At 46.9% G+C, this 15280-nt stretch overlaps 1 protein-coding gene across 1 annotated transcript in view; it reads right to left on the reverse strand.

Annotated features, from left to right (window-relative positions):
• LOC120394703 (cytochrome P450 4F22-like) overlaps positions 1–13555 on the reverse strand; it is a 38812-nt gene extending 25257 nt beyond the window's left edge. The window contains exons 1-2 of the mRNA XM_039518902.1: positions 13435–13555; positions 8172–8293 (exon numbers count right to left, since the gene is read on the reverse strand). The gene's annotated coding sequence lies outside the window, so the exon portion shown is untranslated. The remainder of the gene's footprint in view (positions 1–8171; positions 8294–13434) is intronic.
• Positions 13556–15280: the final 1725 nt, after the last annotated feature.

Consider the following 15280-nt stretch of genomic DNA (forward strand, 5'->3'; position numbering starts at 1 on the left):
ACCAGAGGGAAGGACATACAGACATCAGAGGAAAGAACTGAGAACTGCAGCCAGCTCAGACTAGACAGACCCAGACAAGCCCAGGAGAACATTCACAACTGGCCAAAGAAGACAGACAGTCCTTGCTGGGGACTCTATGCTAAGAAGAATGGACAGGACATTCTGCAATGGGAAGAAGCATGGCAGGACAGCTTGCTGCCTTCTGTGAGCGAAGATGAAGGGCACCACCAACAGAATAAACTAGATTCTGAGGTCAGCAGGAGAGACCCCTTCTGCAGTGATCCACAAAGATGCCACCTCAGACATGTTTCCACAGATACTGGAACACTCCTGCACAGGCAGGAGGCAGGACTTAAAAGGGGAAGCAGAACACCTCAGAAGGGGGCAGGCAGTGGAAGGGAGCAGACCTGTGCTCTGAACTCTTGGGAAGGGGCATCCCAGGAGCTTTTGCAATCCAAGGCTTGGAGATACTGACCTAACCAAGAGTGACTGGGGACGTTTGAAGCTCAGAGACTTTAGTTTACCCTGCGGGAAGAGGGGATGCTTGTAGGAAGCTATCTAGGGAGGCAGCTGCATAACACCCCAAAGAGCCAATCTCAGCCTCCTAGCACTGGGCCCTAGATCAGAGCCCTGTGGAGAGGGTGGGCCCGGGCTCCCCTATCAACCCCTGAAAAGGTGACAATGACAGAAGTCTATTCCTTGGTGGGGAACCTAATTGGGGATGATCCTGAAGGTGCAAGGGTCCAGACCCCAAAACCCAACCCCGATGGGAAGCCTGGGAAGAAGACAACCCAGCACACCGGGCCTGACTGCTAGGTGGAGCTGCCAGTGAGTGTTCCCCTTCACATGGTACAAACACCCAGATATATAAACCAGCCTCAGTATTATTCATCCGACAAATCCAAGCAGAAAGGGGCATGTAAGGAGAACATTTTTAATTATCTCTATATTAATACCTGGGGAATAAACAAGAGGAGTTGGAGACACTCATGTAAGAGCAGACACACAACACAGCTGGTATTACTGAAACTTGCTGGATCGGATTTGTGATTGGAATGTTAAAAATCAGTGGTTACAACTTGTTCAATAAGGACAGAATGGGAAAAAGGGGAGAGGTGGTACTTTACCTCAAAGACACGGTGACCTGTCACCTGTCACAAACAATGCAGAATCACAAGACCACAAAGGCTAATGGATTAAAGTTCTCACTGGCAAAAGTAAAACTGAGGATGGGGAGGGAGGGGGGTACTGGTGGGCATCTGTTACAGACCACCTAATCTCACTAGGGAACAAAACAAACTGTTTCTTAAGCATCTGTCCATAATGTGTAGGAAGAAACACTGTGTTATCATGGGTGACTAACCTGGGAAACATTTGGTGCACATTTCCTTTGGCAGGTAACAAAACTTCCTTGGGGTGTATAAAAATAATAGACGCTAGTTTTCTAACACAGAGAATCCTGCACCCAACACGAAGGAACTCAGTATTGAACCTCGTTCTGAGGGATAAAGAATGGTTAATCACTGAGCTGAACATTGGCAGTTGCCAAGGTACCAGTGATCATGGTCCGGTTGCATTTACTTTGTGCAAACAGAATACAGCACCAACTAGGGCCATGTGTATTTGGAATTCTAAAGGGCCAGTTTCCCAAAGCTTAAAGCAGTGGCTGGCATAAATGAGTGGGACCATGAATATATAGTGGGAAACGGTAACAAAAACTGAGAATCTTTGGGGAGAACTTATTTGATAACCAAATAGCTAAGATTCCAAAAACCAAAACCCAGCCTGGGCCAAAGGAGATGTGGGTTCAGTGATAAAACACACAAAAATCAGTATATAAGGGATGGGGAAAAGGGGAAGTAACTGGCGATGAATATAAGTTAGTTAAACAATGCCAGTATCCTGGATTTCCAGGATGCTCTGTGCCCCGCCTCCCGCCGCCTTTACACAGCCAGGGAGGGTAACCACCCTGCTACATGTCCCCTTTATTTTCCTGGGCCTAAAGTGTCCACTGTTTGTAAGGGTGAGCCCCACAGCTCTGCTAGTCAGAGATGGAGCCCTTGGGCTCCAGCCCCCCTGTTTTCAGAGTCCTGGGAAGATCGAGCCCCCTCCTCACCTAGGACTCAGGTTCCTGCCAGGTTTGGCTAAACCACAAATGGCAGTGATACATGCCTGGCCCATTCCTCCAGGCCCCCGATTGTGGTTCTACCAGGTAATGTCCCGATTCGTACAGAACACACCCCAGTAGCCAAGCCACAGCATTCTCATAAACCAGTGCAGAACATCATCAAACCCCCTTCCCATCTGTCTTCTCCTTAACTCACCCCAGCAGGGCACAGAGGAAGTTTTCACATGCCCCTGCGCTCCTTTGCCACCCCAAAGCTTTTGGTTTGAAACAGGGATCAGTCTCTGCCACTACCTCATCCCATTCGTCTGCTGGGGGGGAGGTAAATCCCATTCCTCAAGCTGTCAGACATCTTGATTGCTGCCTGGGGTGTCCTCCCCCCACACTCCCGGTGGGGTAGGAAGTGAGCCCTTGAACAGGTGGGAGAATCAGGATGGGTGTGTCCCCCTGCAGAGCTGGGCATAACCTAGTGGTGACTCTTGGGATCTGGCTTCCAGGGCCAGGGGATGCAGGGATACAGGGCCCTCCTCAGCATTTGCAGGCCCTCTCCTGGGCTTTGTCTCCACCCTTGGGCTGCGCGTATACAAGGAGTGTCTCTTGTGGGTTACCTATTGCCCTTACCTCTGGGACAGAATCCTCTCTTGCTCCCCACACCTCCTAGTGGGCTGTGATTCATGGTGTCTTAGTTAATGGAACCCACAGTATCCATGGCCACCTTCTGAAAAGGGACATCTGGTACTAGCAATGGCCTCCCAGCTGCTTAACATGTCCCTGGGGCTTTTCTCACTCCATGGCAGGGCCCATACATCTGACAGATCGCCTTCCCTGCCTCTGTTTTTGGGTGGATGTTTTCAGAAAACTATCCACAATGACTCCAAGATCTCTTTCTTGAGTGGTAACAGCTAATTTAGAACCCATCATTTTATATATATAGTTGTGATTATGTTTTCTGACTTTTCTGTATTATGATTGATAATTCTACTATTTCCATGTATTAATGGACCAATACCATTGTCAGGATACTTTTTGTTCCTAATATATTTTTAAAAACTCCTTATTGTTCTTAACTCTGCTGGCCATAGATTTCTCCTTGTGTCCTTTGGCTTCCCTTATGAATTTTTGACAATTCCTCACTTCTGATTATATTCATTACTACCAACTTCCACTAGTTTTTTTTAATATTATTTATTTATTATTTTATTTGTTATAGCTGCGTTCACTTCCTCTAAACCAGGTCAGTTTTTAATCAGCAGAGCCTTCTTTCTCAGTCGTGGGATTGTGGCTTTTGGGGCATCTAGTAAAGTGTTCTTAAATTATTCCCAATTGTCATTCACATTTTTCTGATTAAATTATTACTCCGAACTGATTTGCCTCATAATTGTTTTCAGCTTTGTGAACTTGGCCCTTTTAAAGCACCAAGTATAGATATCACTGGTCTGGACTTTATTCTGCTTGCACATGATAAATGTGATCAAGTCATGATCACTTGTACTTAAAACCTCTGTGGAGATCATAGAATATCAGGGTTGGAAGGGACCTCGGGAGATCATCTAATCCAACACTTTCGTCACACCAGTCAAGCCTTTATAGACCTCTGTCATATCCCCCCTTAGTCGTCTCTTTTCTAAGCTGAAAATTCCCAGTCATTTAACCTCTCCTCCTGTTTCATGCCCCTAATCATTTTAGTTGCCCATCTCTGTACCTTTCCCAATTCCAATATATCTTTTTTGGCATGGGGTGACCAGATCTGCACACAGTATTCAAGGTGTGCACGTACCATGGATTTATATAGAGGCAATATGGTATTTTCTGTCTTATTATCTATCCCATTCTTAATGATTCCCAACATTCTGTTTGCTTTTTTGACTGCCGCTGCACATTGAGTGGATATTTTCAGAGAACCATCCACAATGACTCCAAGATCTCTTTCTTGAGTGTTAACAGCTAATTCAGACTTCATCATTTTGTATGTATAGCTGAGATTGTTTTCCAATGTGCATTACTTTGCATTTATCAACATTGAATTTCATCTGCCATTTTGTTGCCCAGTCACCCACATCCCTTTGTAACTCTTCGCAGTCTGCCTGGGACTTAACTATCTTGAATAGTTTTGTATCATCTGCAAATTTTGCCACCTCACTGTTTACCCATTTTCCAGATCATTTATGAATATGTTGAACAGTTATGGTCCCAGTACCCACCCCTCAGGGATACCATTATTTATCTCTCTCCATTCTGAGAACTGATCATTTATTCCTACCCTTTGTTTCCCATCTTTTAACCAGTTACTGATCCATGAGAGGACTTCTCTCTTATTCCATGATGGCTTACTTTTCAAATGTCAAATTAAATACATTAAAAAAATTATATTATTTTAGAAATCTAGACCTGTTATGTGTTTTGGTGTAACTTGCATTATTCATATGTTAAATTTGCATTATCCTAACAAAACATGTAATTTATTCATATCTCTTTTATATGTTGCAGGTCAAAGTGAAAATGAAAAGACAAACAATACAACAAGTGTGAAAAACATATCAAGAACCAAGAATATATCAACATGTCATCTGAAGGGTCAAGTGGTATATCTACATCCCACCAGCCCAGAGCACAAATACAGCTACCTACTGAAGAAACAGTGTCTCCGAAACCTAAAGGCGGTTCCCGATGTTTGTCAGTCTAAGTGTTCCCATTCACTGAAGTTACAAAAGATGGCTACTGGTGCACCTCTTGCAAAAAAGCTTACAAAGAAGGAAAGCTTCCTAATGCTATAATTGATAAAAGTGGAGGAGCTTGGTTTGTCAAACCGATCAGCAAAGCCAATGCTGCCAAATTATGTGAAAAGGCTGCAAAACACCGGCCTCTGGAGTGCATCAACATGCAGAAAGCCTTATAAGCCCACTTCCAAAGCCAATTTTAGAAGTACGTAATGAGGCTGTTAAGAATGCTGGAGACACAACACAGTTCATGCAGACAAACATGACTGTGGCATCCTACTTTCTATTTAAGCAAGAGAAACCACACACTACCAGCTGGAGCCCAACGTTAAGTGCATTGTCACTTGTTCAGAACCAGTATTCAACTTCAGGATGAACAAGACCAGCAAATGCTCACTATCCTTCTGCAGGAAACTCAGCTGACTAGCTAGAAGCATGCAGTGCAACAGTGAAAGACTCAACAGTTGAAAAAGTGAAGAACTCTCTCACCACATTGAAAATATTTGCATACATGGCTGATGAATGCACCGATGCAAATGGGCATCAAGTATTAAGTCACTGTGTACTTTATCTTGATGTCAGTGGTAGGCCAGTAGATGCATTTCTAGACGTTCAAGTTATAGAAGACACATCGACTGCATCTGTGACAACCCACATCTTAAAAGAGTTAAATGCTTGTCAATTGGACCCCAAACATATGGCTGCTTGTGTATTTGAGGGAGCTGCAAACTTCTCTGGAAGACATGGTGGAGCACAAACTTTGCTCAGAGAAAAGTGTAACACTAATCTCTCCTATACACACTGCAGAGGCCATCTACTCCAGCTAGCATTAGTACGAGTTGCAGAATCTTCAAAAGACATTAAAAAAGCTATAAATTTAATGTCTTCATTATATTCTTTTTTCAGCAAGAGTCCAAAAAGACTGAATATCTTGGAAAATACAGAAGATACACTGGGACTGAAGTTCAAATTAGTCCAACCTAGGAAAACCCGCTGGCTTTCTCATGAGCAATCTTTGGCTGTTGTCTTAAAATTACTCCAGCTGTTATTACTGGCTTTGGAAAGTATCTACCAAGATGGGATGGATCTAAGTAGTGAGGCTGGTGGATTACTTTTGCTACTATGTTCAGAGTAGACTATTTACAAGAGAGAGAATGGCAGTCTATTGTTGAAACCACTTGGGTCACTAAACAATGCCCTACAGGCATCTGCTACATCTGTAGTAGATCTTTGTCCAGTAATAGAAGCTATATCTGGATCAATAAGAGAGCTAGCCATTGAAAAAGTACTGGAAGAAGCAAAGATTTCAGTCCAGAAGTTGACTAATGAAGGCATTTATATTGAATCTTTAACTGAAGAGGACAAGAAGTGTTTGTTAAGACAACTGAAAAAGTACACAGACTTGATTCTTAAAAATCTACAACAGCGACTTCTAGATTCTACTCAACATCTATGTAGCTTTTACAGACGCCTGTCCTATAAAATACCAACAGCTGAGTGGAGTGAGGCACTACCAGCAATGGGGCTGCCATGTGATGAGGAAAGAATAGAGAATTTGAACACAGAATGGAATATCATGTGATGAATTAATGAAGATTTGACTTCAACTTCTTTTTAATCATCACTAGTGGCTCTACCCAATCTTTGTTTTCCGTTTCCTGGGATGAAAGAAATAGGAATTCATCTCTTGCTACTCCCAGTCACAACACCTACAGTTGAGGGTTCTTTTTTTATCATTGAATAGAATTTTGTGTTCTGAAAGAAGTCACCTTCTGCCTGATTATGTGAATGAACTAATGAGCATATCAATTGAAGGAATAGAAGTACCAGACACACGAGAAGCCACCGAAGATGAACACATTGCATTCAAGAAGTTCATTAACAGAGTTGTGCAAAATTATAACAAGAAACCAAGAAGGATGTAGATGTTGTGCTTCATAGAAAGCTTGAGCAGCCAACTTTAATTTGTGTGATGATTTTAAAAAATGAGTTAAATGGTCATGAAACATTTTTCAGTTTTTACTATGGGGCCATACAGCCCGCCTTCACAGTCTCACCCCTTATCGGCCCTCATACCCCTGCCCTGTATATTCGAACACCCCCCTAATTTCAGTTCCTGGGGAAACCACTCTCAATTCATGCTTTTGCTGCTCCTCTTTGCTTTTTCCCTGCTGGGCAGGATCAGCCGGCTCCTGCAGCACCAGCTCCTCTTCTTCCACCTGAAGCATATTTACTTGCAGCTCCAATTTCTGCTGCTCCTGCTCTTGAACTAGGGAACTGGGGCTTGAGGATGCCCTGTGGCTGCTGTGGCCCACCACCTGGGACTCTGCTATCTCCCCAGGTACTCTGTCTCCCCCATGTTGTTGCTGGAGAATTGGGCTGCTCTCTAAGAACTGCATCTGGGTCTGGATCAGGGTTCATTTCCCAAAGCTTAGTCCTCTCTGCACAACTCTATAATGTGCCTCTCGGGGAGCCGGTTACACGCTACCTCCCCTGCTGTTTCCTGGCACTAAGCTTGTTTCTATTGCTGTGTCACTTCTTGCAAAACTCTGCTGTTGCATTCAGCATCCCAGCACTCCTTCAGCTGTCGTGGAGTTACAGGGTGCTCTTCCCCAGCTATTACAGTTGCTCTGGGGCTGCTCCCTTCGTTCTTCTAGGCCTGAGGCCTCCACTTCTTACGAGGGGGAGCGCCATGGCCCCACAACTCTGAGATGGAGCCCTGGGCCTCCATCCCCTCTGCTTCTCACCAGGGCTCCCCAGTGAGTCCAGCTGAGTGTAGAGCCCTGTGAGAGACTCGACCCCTTTGGCAGCGATGCAGCCAGCAGGGATTGGCAGTGACACTGCACAGCCTGTTCAGACCATGCCCTCTTCCTTAGTCACCTGGACTCCAGGACCGAGGGGGGCAGGTTTGTCTGGGAAAGCCAAACCGAGCTCAGAGCCTGTGTTGGCAGCATCCCCTGCCCCTCTGCTCCCAAATCCCTGTGTTCCAGCTCTCTGCTGCACACCCCATACACCCACTTGGTGCCTTTGTCTCAGGTGCCGTCCTGCTGGGCACACATGTTCTGCTCCCCTTGATAGTTCATTCAAACCAACCCAGACCCTACTTAAGACCAACACCCCTTCTTTCACCCTGTCCGAGAGGAAATATTAACCCCTTTACACCCAGGCTGTGGCACTACACAGTGAGTGAGGAAACGGAGTCATGCGTATTGTTCATAAAAATATTACAAAAATGTCCACATTCTCCACAACAGGTGACTGAGAAGGGAAATCAAAGGAGCCACTGGCCAATAGGGTTAAAGACAATAACATCAAGAAAATAAACACACCTTGTGCTGGTACAAGTCCTTTGCTAGACGTAGACGGTCACGTTGTAAATAGGCAGAAATATTCAATAACTATTTTTGTTCTGCCTTCAGACCGAAGCAGGCGGATGCACCCATCCCAGATGCTGTGGATAAAATAGAAAGCTTATGATCTGTAACACTGGAGGATGTGAAGCAGCATCTGTCCAAATTAAGGGGTGACTTGAAAACAGTCTATAAGTACCTACACGAGGAACAAATATTTGATAATGGGTTTTTAATTCTAGCAGATAAAGGTTTGACAAGATCCAATGGCTGGAAATTGAAGATAGACGAATTCAGACTAGAAAAAAAGGCACACATTATTAACAGTGAGGGGACCCTGCCATTGGCACACCAAGGACTGTGGTGAATTCTCCATCGTTAGCCATTTTTTAATCAAAATTGGATGTTTTTCAAAGAAATCTGCTCTAGTTCAAACAGGAGGTATTTTGGGGAAGTTCTATGGCCTGTATCAGAGGGGCAGCCGTGTTAGTCTGGATCTGTAAAAGCAGCAAAGAGTCCTGTGGCACCTTATAGACTAACAGACGTTTTGGAGCATGAGCTTTCGTGGGTGAATACCCACTTCGTGTTACACAAGAGGTCAGACTAGACCAGTGGTTTTCAACCTTTTTTCATTTGCGGACCCCTAAAAATTTTTAAAAGTAGGTGTGGAACCCTTTGGAAATCTTTGACATAGTCTGTGGACCCTTAGGGGCCTTCAGTCACAGATTGAAAACCAATGGGATAGACAATCACAGTGGTTCCTTCTGATCTTGGAATCTACAAGTCTATCAACGAAGAATTAGAGGCTAAATGTATAATTAATGCCAGTCAGCAGGGTTTCCCAGAAGGCAGGTCTTGTCAAACCAACCTGTTGTCTTTTTTTGACAAGATTATGGCTCTGGTTGATACAGGTAACTGTGTTGATAGACTATACTCCTCAAGGCATTTGCCTTAGTACCCTGTAGAGGTGCAGACTCACCCCTGTGGCACCCTGGGGTGCTGCTCCCTAGCAGTAATCCCCTCAGTCTTAGGGTCTTCCCTCCCTGGGGAACCCCCACCCACTATCCTCACCTCATCTCAGTATATGGCTACTGCCAGTCATTGTCTATCCCTCGCACCCTGGGGCAGACTGCAGTATCAGCCTACTCATCACTGGCAAGGTTGGGTTTGGACCTGCTGCCTTGGCCTAGCCCTGGGCTGCCCTCTGCAACCCCCAGTACCTTTTAGCCCAATGCTAGGCCACAGCCTGGGGCTTTTCAGGCTGGAGCTCCCCAGCTCCTCTGCCTGTCCCTAGCCCTGCTCCACTCAGGTACTTTGTCTCTAGCTCCTTGAAGCCAGGCCCTTCTCCCTCTACAGCCAGAGGGAGACTGTTTGGGCTCTGGCTCACAGCCTCTTATAGGGGCTCTCTGGGCCTGAATGGGGCTTGGCCACAGCTGCAGCCACTTCCCCCAATCAACCCAGCCTAAAAGCTGCTTTCTCCAGCCACAGCCCCCTCCCAGGGCTGTTTTTACCCCTTCAGGGCAGGAGCGAATGGTCACTCTGCTACATACCCCATCACAGTTTGATTTAAAAACTCGCAGTATATGGAATTAACATTAGATGGATTAAAAACTAGTCACAGGCAGATCTTAAATTGTAATAGCTAATGGGGAGCTCTTTTCTCAGCTCTTTCCATCCCTGTCACCTTCCTTTTTTGCAGTGTGAACACCTGACCTGGACTCAGTATCCTGCAATGGGCTCACAGAGGTACTGGCCCCTTGCCACTGGGCTCGCTGCCACCCGCATATCCCCTCGGGGGTACAGGGCACTCTGCAGGTGGTCTGCCTCAGTTTCTCCCCCTTCAAAGGGCTTCTTAAATCGACTCCACCCAGGCTTACGAGTCCAATGACAACAGCCCTACTTAGTGCCTGGTTTATTAACTTAAAGTTCAAAATTAAACACAAATGTCTTCCCCTCAGCCAGGAACAGCCTCCAATCCCCTTGGCATCTCACATCTTTGCAGACTTCTCCCAGCTTTTCCTAGCTGGAGCAACTGCCCTGGTCTAAGGGTCTTCCCTGCTGGAGCCTCTCCCTCTTTGCAACCTCTTTTCAGCTTCTTGTTCATTCTCCCTTCTCTGCAGCTTCCTCCTGCTGTTTATAGGAGAATCGTCTTCTCCATCTCCAGCTGCTCAATCAATTAACCCCAGGCCCCATCCCAAGTGTGGCAGGCAGGGTAACGGGACAGGGGCTGCCCAGGTCTAGGACGCCAGGCATTAGAGAAACAGGCCACCCCCAGGGCTGGATTTACACTTTACGTGTCCCTAGGCACAGCATCTTCAGCGCCCTCCCCAGCCTACAGCTGATCTTCGTGTTGCACACAGTTTTAGAGAGGTAAAGTGCCCCTAGAATGCTGGCACCCCTAGGCACATGCCTACTGTACCTTACTGGAAATCCATCCCTGGCCACCCTATCGCACCCTCCTTATTCCTACTCGATACTCCCCTGCTTGTACAGCTAAGGGTCATGTTCTCCCTCAGTCACAGCATTGCACTGAGAACTCCTATTCAGCTGGACTCCACCATGACCCTTTCCGAGTCACTGCTTTCCAGAGTGCAGTCCCCTACCCTGTCAGAGGGACCCTGTCAGAGGACACTCTGTTCCTAGATATGTAGCCTTCCATTAGACTGTTTTAAAACACATTGTCCAAATGAGCCCAGCTCGCTCCATGTAACTGCAAATGTTACCAGCCATGATTTGATATTTTCTTTCACATCCTGGATAAAGACACTGACCAGCACCGAGCACAGAACAGATCCCTGCAGGCCCCCCTAGGAACGCCCCACTGGAGGATGGTTCCCTATTTACAGTTACGTTTTTGTAGACAATGAACATCCCTGCTGAAGTGTGATCTCCTCTGCTGGAAACCCTCCATCCTAGTAATAGCAGGGTCGCAAATGAGGGTTGCCGCTTTTGCAGGTTTTCCCAGGATCATCCCTTTTTTTGATGGTGGCTGGCCCGGGAACTTGGTTGGACAAGGTGCTCAGTACACAGGGCCAGCTGGCCAGGTCCGTGGGCTCAGGATCATCCCGGTTGTCTTGGGTTTTTGTACACCAGTAGTGGCAACCCTATCTGAAACGACCTCCCTTCACCTGCCCCCTCCAAGCCCTAAAAACCCAAAATCAACACAAACTCCAACACCCAGAGACCCCTTCCCCAAGTAGAGTATTTAGGCCCCAGCAAGGAGGAAGAGCTCAGTGCTTCAGGAAGTCTGGGGAGGACTTCGCCGTTGCTAACTGATCTCGCAGGGAAGGTGCCCAGATCCTAAGATGATGGATGGTGGTATAAGAGCCTTAGACAGGAGAGATTTGATTGGATGAATTCTCATCTTGCATTGCTGTGCAGCTGTTAAACTGCTGCCACGTCCCACCCCAGAGGTGGGTGCATTTCAATTGTGGGGTGACGTAAGCCACGTGTGGAGTTTATGCTGTACAGCTCTTTTTGGATGAAAAGCCTTAGAGCCAGGGTTCTTGACCTGCTCCAGATCATGATTTTGTGTCACAATAGGATCCCTCTCCCCTCTGGCCATGGAGGCAGGGTGGTCGTGTTCGTGGGTGGAGAGCTCTGAGGTGAAGGCATGAAGCTGCCTGTGCTTTGGTGGGAGACCAGAACAGTCTGTGCATGGGCTCGCCCAGCACTCAGAGCAGTGTGACCAGAGCCAGGTGCACGCAGCAGCTGAGCCTGGAGAACTCAGTCGCTGCCTTGCTTGTTATCACTGTGGTTTACCATGGAAATAAACATTGTTTTTTCAGCACATGGCTCAGAAGCCCCCATGCAGGCCTTGCCTGCAGCCTCTTCCAAGGCAGCCAGAGGGAACTCGCTGCAAAGGCTCTGGGCAGCACAGACAGACAACAGGACAGCCAGCTACAGACAGAGAGAGAGAGACGCCCCTCCGCCTCCTATCCAGCTAACCACAGAGCTCGGCTCAGTGGCCTCGGGCTGAACTGCTTTGTGAGGATTGCCTTTGTCAACTCTTATTTTGCCTGTCTGTCCAGCACCCTAGTGCTTTGTCACATGTCCCCACTTGTGTGTAGAACTCGGTTCTCAAACACTCACTACAGGCCAGATTTTCTAAAAGCTGAAAGCACCTAGATGCTTTTGAAAATCCCACTAGTTGCCTAGAATCGTAGGGTTAGAAAGGACCACAAGGGCCATCTAGCCTAACCCCCTGCCAAGAGGCAGGATTTGTTGTGTCCAGACACATAGCTCCAGCCTCCTTTTGAAAACCTCCAGGGAAGGAGCTTCTACAACCTCCTGAGTCGTCTGGGCCATTGTCCTGCTGTTCTTACAGTGAGGAAGTTTTCCCTGAGATTTAATCTAAATCAGCTATGCTGTAGTTTGAACCCATTGCTTCTTGTCCTGCCCTCTGTGCCAAGAAAGGACAACTTTTCTCCATCTTTTTTATGGCAGCCTTTCAAGGATCGGAAGACAGCTATCCCATCCCCCCTTAATCTCCTCTTTTCCAGACTAAACATACCCAGTTCCTTCAGCTTTTGCTCATATGGCTGGCATTCCATCCCTTTGAGCAGGTATCAGGCCCAGCTCCAGGCACCAGCGAAGGAAGCAGGTGCTTGGGGCGGCCGATGGAAAAGGGCGGCATGTCCGGGTCTTCGGCGGCGGGTCCCTCAGTGACTCTTGGACGAAGGACCAGCCGCCGAATTGCCGCTGAAGAATGAAGCGGTGTGGTAGAGCTGCCGCTGAACTGCCACTGATCGCGGCTTTATTTATTTATTATTTCCCTCCCACACACACTTCGCCGCTTGGGGGGGGAGAAAAGCTGGAGCCAGCCCCGGCAGGTGTAATAGGTCAGGCGAGGCTAAGCCTCCCCTAACCCAGGCAATGGTCCTGCCCACTTTCTACCCCAAGGCCCCGGCCTCTCTCCCTCTCTACCCTCAAGCCGGTGGGGGCCCAGTTCCAGCCGGTGGCCCGGAGCTCATGGCTCAGGCTGGGGCAGCGCTCGGGGGCTAGGCTGGCACTTGGGGTGGTGCTCGGGGGTTGGGCCAGCACTCAGGCCTGTGCTCGGGCCAGCTGGCAGCCTGGGCATTTGGTGCAGCTGGGGCGGACTGGCCAGTGGCCTGGGGTGGTTCGACTAGGGCACCTTGGGGCTCAGGGCTCTGGTGGGCAATCAGGAGGCGGGGTAGGGCTGGGGGGATGGGTGGGGGGGGCTCATGCACCACCCCTGTCTTTGGTCATCTTTGTCGCTCACCTTTGGATCCTTTCCAGTTTCTCTACATCCTTTCTATACATTGGTGACCAAAACTGGACCCAGTACTCCAGCTGAAGCCTAACCAGTGCCGAGCTGAGCGGTACGATCAGGTCCTGTGACTTGCATGCTCTGTCTCTGTTAATGCAACCCAAAACTGCCTTTACTTGTTTTGCAACAGCATTGCATTGCTGAGTCATGATGAGGTTGTGATACACCACAACTCCCAGATCCTTCTCAGCAGTGCAGCTGCCAAGCCAGTTATCCCCCCATCTGTATTTGTGCATTGGGTTTTTCTTCCCTAAGTGTAGCACCTTACATTGGTCTCTGCTGAATTTCAGTTTGGTATCTATAGCCCAGTTCTCCAATTTATCAAGATCCCTCTGAATTTTAGCTCTATCGTCCAAAGTGTTGGCACCACCTCCCCCAGCTGTGTGTCATATGCAAACTTGATCAGTAAATACCTTTAAAAATCTCACCCAAGGGCATTCTACTATCTTGTATGAAATCCTTGTCAAAGGCAAATTTCTCCTGTAATTTTTACGAGATATAGGTATTTAACCCCAGCACAGATAGACAACCAGAAGTATTCAAAAATCGTGCGTTATACACAAAATATCAGGGGGTAGCCGTGTTAGTCTGTACCCACAAAAACAACGAGGAGTCCGGTGGCACCTTAAAGACAAACAGATTTATTTGGGCATAAGCTTTCATGGCTAAAAAAACAACTTCTTCAGATGCATGGAGAGCCAATATATATTTATGCCTGTATCTGTAATTTTCACTCGATGCATCTGAAGTTGTTTTTTTACCCACGAGACGCTTCTTTTGCTGTCTTAGCCAGTGTGTGCTTATGAAAGGAGGGTCCCAGCTGTTAAATGCTGAGAGAAAGACTTTGGGTGAGCTAAGCTTCCTTAGACTGGGAAGTGTCTTGTTAGTTAAGTTTAGGCTCTATGCTTCAGGGGGTCACAACTGAATATCAAATTCAGACCAAACTGCTGAGAAATAGGGCAGATACACCCCAAAATTGGGGGTTGTTCTTCCGTAAGATATACTGAATCAGCAACAAAAGTAAACTCTCTCACCACACTGGCTAACAAGAAATCAGAAATGCAGCCTCCTTAGATATTCCAGTCCTGGATTCAACACCCAGACACTAGACTTAATGAGGAGTGATTATTTAAAACCAATTTAATCAAACAAAGGGTTCTTCTGATCCCAAAGGACCAGCCACATACCTGGGTCGATATATAACTCAGATCTTATCCAATAATCATGCTGTTGTCAATACTTTAGTATCTAATATCTAAAGGTTTATTTATAGAAAGAAAGAAAGAAAGAAAGAAAGAGGTGAGTTAAAATTGGTTAAAGGAATCAAATACATATAATAATTGCAAAGTCCTTGGTTCAGCCTTGAAGCAGGGATGAATTAAACTGCTGGCTTGTTAAATCTCTGGTTGCTTCCAAATGATTTGGAAGGTCCTCAGTCCTTTGGTTAGAATGCTTCCATAGTCCAGAGACTACAGCAGGAACAAGTCAAAATGGAGATGTTTCTTGGTCCTGTTATAGCTTCTTCTTCCATGTGGAGGGAAACCCATTGTTCTAAGCAAAGCCCTCAGCACAGTTTGTGGAAAAGTACAGGCACAAGATGGAGTTTAGCATCACATGATCTAGTCAGATGCCCACACATGCTTCGATGAGTCATGACGGGCCATTACCCATATTCGAGCTAGAAAGTCCACAGGGAAGTCCATCAGGTAGGGATAAGCCTTTTCTATGGTCCACTGTGAGTCAGGTGCTCTTTGATGGGCCATTCAGCTTGAATAATCCCTTCACAATGTGCTGGCCA

This window comes from Mauremys reevesii, unplaced genomic scaffold, assembly GCF_016161935.1.
Source record: "Mauremys reevesii isolate NIE-2019 unplaced genomic scaffold, ASM1616193v1 Contig74, whole genome shotgun sequence".
Taxonomy (NCBI): domain Eukaryota; kingdom Metazoa; phylum Chordata; order Testudines; family Geoemydidae; genus Mauremys; species Mauremys reevesii.